This window comes from Callorhinus ursinus, unplaced genomic scaffold (genome assembly GCF_003265705.2).
Source record: "Callorhinus ursinus isolate GAN/ISIS: 27379988/994484 unplaced genomic scaffold, GSC_fseal_2.0 scaffold20, whole genome shotgun sequence".
Taxonomy (NCBI): Eukaryota; Metazoa; Chordata; class Mammalia; order Carnivora; family Otariidae; genus Callorhinus; species Callorhinus ursinus.
The window spans coordinates 206,253-212,252 of record NW_027397082.1 but is presented as its reverse complement, the minus strand read 5'-3'; positions in this window follow the sequence as shown (position 1 = coordinate 212,252).

Here is a 6,000-nt window from a genome sequence, read left to right as displayed (position 1 = left end):
GTAGAATGGGAGAAACGCCAGACCGGGCTGTTGTCAGCTCTCAACGAGACAACATGCTTAGAACAGGGTCTACAACTGGATCTAAAACAGGGTCTGGCCCACATGATTGTTCCCTTTGGCCTGGGGATTGAGGGAGGTACAGGGAACTGAGCTCCCCCCACATACAGAAAAGGAGAGTAAGCCCAGAGGGACTGGGTGACCTGTCTAGAGACAGTCAACAAGTAGGAGACGGAGCTCGGCTCCCACCCCAGGTCTTCCAGTCTCTGCAGCCCCTAACTTTCCCAGCTTTTGTTTGACGTCACTGTTTACAGAGTGCTTTTACATTCCCTTCATAATTACCACAGGCCTGGGAGATGCATCACCTTGCCCCATTGTGCAAATGAGCAAAGTGTGTCTCAGAGAGGTTGAGTGCGATGCTGAAGACCGCAAGTGGGATTGAAAATCTATGGCTTTTTCATTGCCTTAAAGAAGTACTAAGAAGCCAGATGCCAAAAGGTCTTGAGTGGGTAATTAGGCAGTGGTAGGTAACCAGCCAGCTGGTTGACCTGACTGATTTTTGCAAGACGTTAAGGAGACTTTTAATTTAACTGCAAGTGGGTCTCGGCTTTGTACTGAGCCCTATAGAAAAGGGTGGGAAGTATTGAGAGACTTTGGGCTTTTTCATGCTCTGCTGTTTCACTCTCATACCCTGGGCAAGACTCTTTGCCTATCTGGGCCTCTTTATCTGTAAGTGGGTTGTCAGAGGCAAGCACCGCCTGGCTGCCTCCAAGCCTGGTTGTAAGAAAGAGGCCTGACTGTGAATGGTTCCTCAGTCAGGGGGCCTTCGCAGATGCATCTTTGTTCCTTGCCCCGCGGGTGATGCTGTGACTGACGGAGCTGTCTCCTCACCCACAGGCTCACGATCAGCAGGGTAGGGGCCATGCCCACACCTCTCTCCAAATCCCCTCTCTCTGGGATTCTAACCCACTCCTCTAGCTTGCCCATGCCAGTTGTATCTGCTCTAGTGAGGCAAACAGTGGTGCCTTTCCGAGGCAGGAGTTTGGGGAGTGCTGAGGATGCAGCCCCACACCAGGCTAGGAGAGCGCCTGGCCTGAGCTTTCACGCTGGCGGCTCAGAGTGGGGACTGTCCCTCATCCATGGAGTCCCAGATGCATTCATCCTTGTCACCAACGTAGTCCCAGATGTTCTTTCCGAGGAGCCAGCCGGATGCTGCTTCTCTCCAGGAACCTGGTTACCCTGGTTACGTGGCAGGGGCAACTGTTTGCTGCTAAGGGAGGGTCTTCAAAGTAACCAGTGCTTTACTCATACCCCCGAGGCCAGGGGGACAAGGTGGGCCTCTGGGCCAAAGGAGAACAGTCATTTACTACCATATCCCTTGTCATTCACTAGTGATTTGCTTACTCCACTCATTGTTCATTCACTCAGGCATTCATTTGATTTTATTTTTTTTATCAGTTTGGTCATTCACTCATTGATTCACTCATTTAATCAAACACTCATCTGTCCACCAAGGCACTCACCCACCCACCCACCCACCCACCCCTGTATTTGGTGGGTCAGGAATTAAATTAGCCAGGCAATCAACAGACACATATGTCCTCCCCCATCCAAACTACTGTCGTACTTTGGCAGGGCATTAGCACCCGGTGCCAGGCTACTATGTGCTGGGCACAGTGCCGATCTCTTAACATACTTGATCTTCACGTTAATCCCAGAGGCAGGAACTAAGCTCCCCACATACAGAAAAGGAGAGTAAGCCCAGAGGGACTGGGTGACCTGTCTAGAGACAGTCAACAAGTAGGAGACGGAGCTCGGCTCCCACCCCAGGTCTTCCAGTCTCTGCAGCCCCTAACTTTCCCAGCTTTTGTTTGACGTCACTGTTTACAGAGTGCTTTTACATTCCCTTCATAATTACCACAGGCCTGGGAGATGCATCACCTTGCCCCATTGTGCAAATGAGCAAAGTGTGTCTCAGAGAGGTTGAGTGCGATGCTGAAGACCGCAAGTGGCTAAGGACAGAATCTGAACTTGAGCTCAGGTTCTCTCACTGCAGAAGTTCTGTGCTTTCTACAGCATGTATGCTCTGAGAATTAGCCACACAGTGCAGCAAGTTCTGAGTGGCTCTGGCCACTGGGTATTTAGGAGAGAACCCTGGGTTCTGGGAAGGGAGCAAGAAACATGTGTTGGGGGGCAGAGAAGGAGTTCTGAAGGAGAAATAATCAAGCCAGGCCTTGAGAGATAAGGGAAAATGTCACCAGGTAGAGAGCACTTCAACGGGACAGAGGTACAGAAAGTCTGTCTAGGAGTTTGGCTAGAGAGTTTAGCTAGAGCGGAAAATTTGTGATAGGCAAAGGAAGGAGATGAGGCTGGAATATGGAAGGGGGGATGTCCTCCCTTCCAGAAAGTCCAGACTTTTCTAACCCACAACTCTGATTGTGCCCTCTCTTATTTGAAAGTCTTCAATGTCCCCTTTCCATTTCTCCCACGATCAAGCCTACACTTTGTGCCTGGCTTTCCAGCCCTTGCCCCCCATCACTCTGCCTGTGCCCCCACTCTAACCACCAACAGTCCTGCTCAGAGGGCATCCTACCTCTGACATGCCTGTGTGGGTGCTTGCTTGGATAGGCTAGCTTCTCCCAGCAATGACTCAGGGAGCAACTTTTGTTTTAAGGAACCGCATGGGCAGGCCCGCCACTCCCTGGCTGGCCTCCTGCATCCAAAACAAACAGTCTGGCGGGCAGCATGTGGGCACCAGAATGAAGTGGGGGAGGGCATTTCAGGATAACCAGGAGAGCTTCCAGAGAAAAGCCTGTTTGTTGTTAGAAAATAAAGATGATGAATCCTGGAATAGGGCTGGGGCGAGGGGGGCAGGTACCTTCTCCAATGGCCCAGTAAACACTATCATGAGAGCTACTATGGAGTACCTGCTGTGCACTGAGCCCCATCCTCACAATCTCTGAGCAGCAGAGGGATCACTTGGCCAATGAGGAAACTGAAGCTCAGGACACTTGAGTGGGTGGCATGAAGTTACCCAGCCAGCAAGCAGTAAATTTGAACTCAGATCTGTCTGGCACCAACAGCATCCCCTTGCTACAGCATCATGAGTCAAAAAGCTTAAATCACAGAGATGTGATCATATTGGTACTTGTGAAAGCAGCTTTTCTAACCAATGCTAATCATCTCTCTACAACAAAGAGCCCGAATTGATAAAGAGCTGTTGCTGCAGAGACTGAGCTTTCTGAGGAGTGCTATTGGTTTGCCCTATTGGATGCTGAACCATAGTGGTTGACACTTGGTTGGCTTATGTGAAAGACAAGAAAGAAATCAGAGAAAAGGAATCCTGCGGCAGGAAATACAATGAAAACTGCTGGCCTCCTCTGACCAGCTTCCTGGGCAGATCCAAGTACCCCACTGGAAAGGGGGCGGCAGCCAAGAGGGACCAGGGCCATGTGGCTGTGTTCAAGATGGTGCTCCAGGCCATGCCAGGACACGGCAGTCCCTAGTCTCTCATAGCTGGGCCCACCGATGCCCTGCCCAGGGGCTCCATTCTCCCAGGCGCCTGAGCCCATCTCCACAGGTGTTATGTGGGGCTCAGCATCTGGAGGTAAGCCTGGGGGCTTGGGATTAGGTCACCAGGAGTGAGTCCTGGGTAGCTGCACACCATGCTCATGCCCAGTCTGTTCCACTGACTTCCTGTCAGGCTGTCCTCCAGTCTCAAGGCCCTTTCTAGGGCTGGGAACTGCCTGCTTTCTGCTGCCCTCCCTTCCCAAAGCCCCCAGGCATACTTGCCCTTCCTGGAAGGGGACCCGCTTCCCAGAAAAAAGCCGCTGTTTCTTGACCCTCCTTTCTCTAGGGGCTGGGACTACAGAATTAATGAAGACATGGTCCCTGTCCTGAGGAAATCATGGTCTCCTGGTACAGGCACCCCTATAATTTAAAAATGGCAGTAGTGGGGTCAGAGAGGAGGGGAAGTCACTTCTCTCTGAAAGTCCAGAAAGATTTCAAGAGATGATGAGTTTTGACTGTGGTATTAAAGCTTGCCTCTCAGGGAAGGTGGGTTTTATTTGTGGGAAATTAGGGGGTGGGATAGGGTTAGAGGGAAAAGCCATTCTGGGCAGAGAAAGCAACATGAAAAAAGAAACAGAAGGGGAAATAATCAAAATGTCCATCAACAGGAGAATAAATTGTGCTTTATTCACAAGATGAAATATTACATAATGATAAAAAAAAGAACAGACCTATTACAGCACTCAAGGACATAGATAAATCTCACAGAGACAATGTTCAGCAAAAGAAGTCAGACGCCAAAGAGTACGTGTCATAGTGTGTAATTACAATTACATCAAGTTCAAGAAGGGGTCAAACTAATCTATGGTGATAGAAATCAGAATAGTGGTGATATCTGGCTGGCACAAGAAGACTTTTGGGGTGTTAGAAATGTATCTTGGGGCGCCTGGCTGGCTCAGTTTGTAAGGTGTACAACTCTTGATCTCGGGGTTGTGGGTTCAAGCCCCACATTGGATGTAGAGATTACTTAATAAAATCTTTTTAAAAAAATGAAATGTATCTTGATCTGAGTGGTGGTTACAGTTTATTGGGCTTTAAACTTAAGAGTTGTAGATTTTGCTATGTGTATTAGTCAGCTTGGGCTGCTATAACAAAGTACCACAGACTGAGTAGCTTAAATTAATTTTTTTATATTTAAAATTTTTAAGTATTTTTAATATTTTTAACTGTATTTCTCACAATTTTGGAGGCTGGGAAGTCCAGTTTTACTGACAAGGAAATGTGATTCAGTCCCTGGTGAGGGTTTTGCTGGATTGCAGATGGCTGCCTGCTCCCAGAGTCTTCACATTGCTGAGAGGAGTGGGGACAGTGAGCTCTGGTGTCTCTTCTTAAGGGGGCCATGAATCCTATTGGATCAGCCCCTCCCCCTCCTTATGACCTCCTTTAATTTTAATTACCTCCATAAAGGCCCTATCTCCAAATACAGTCACATTGAGGGTTGGGGCTTCAACCTATTAACTTGGTGGTGGTGGGGGGGCGGGGAACATAATTCGGTCCATAACACCGTATTTTAGTTATACCTCAAAACAAAACAAAAACAGAGAAAAAAATGATACCAATGTCAATTGCTCATTGCCAGAGATTCTAATTCAATTGGTCTGCCGGTGGGGTCTTGCCCCAAGAATTTTCTTAAAAGCATCCCAATGATCCTACTCTGCCCCAGGGCTTGAGACGGTAGACCCTCTATTATAAAGACCTCCTCTCTCCACCGTTCCAGGACTTGAACCTGGCAGGGGAAGCCAGCCTCCGGGCTTATGCTGGAATGCACAGACTGCAGTGCCGGATAAGGAAATCAGTGCAAAGCTCTCTTTTATCTGAAGGAAGTCGCGCATGAAGGACTGCTGCAGAGGTGGCTGTTGAGGTCTCCAGCCCCGGGGGCGGTCTGGCTCGTCCTGGGGCCACTGCGCAGGCTTCTCCGCGCCCCCCTCAGCGCGCACACCTGCACAGGCTGCTCTTGGCAGGGGCCCAGGCTTAGCATCTCTTTTCAGCCTCTCTGTAGCCCCGCTGAGGAGGCAGGAAAGCCGTGATTGGAATAAGCCGCGGTGGGACTAGGTGAATAATTGTGAATGGAATTCGTGCTGGAGACTGCTGCTTCTCACAGCTGCGGGTGGGGGGACCACCATGGGAATTCTGAGTATTGTTCAGAGCTGACTGCACCTTCCATTGTTGGGCTCTAATTACAGCTTTTGTTTCAGCATAAAGTACAGTTATTAAATGCTGGCCGGAACAAAGATGTGTTTACACGCCAGGGGGGGCGGTGAAGCCACGCTATTTTTAGAGCTGCCCCTGCTGTTAGTCTGTGATGGGGGAGGGGCTGGGGGGGGAACCTGCCAGCTTCTAGGTGAAAGCTAAATGTTTCTGAGGGAGGCGGACAGGATGGGAAATGATGAAGAAGCCATGGCCGTCCTGATCTAGTCTAAGTCAATTTATTTA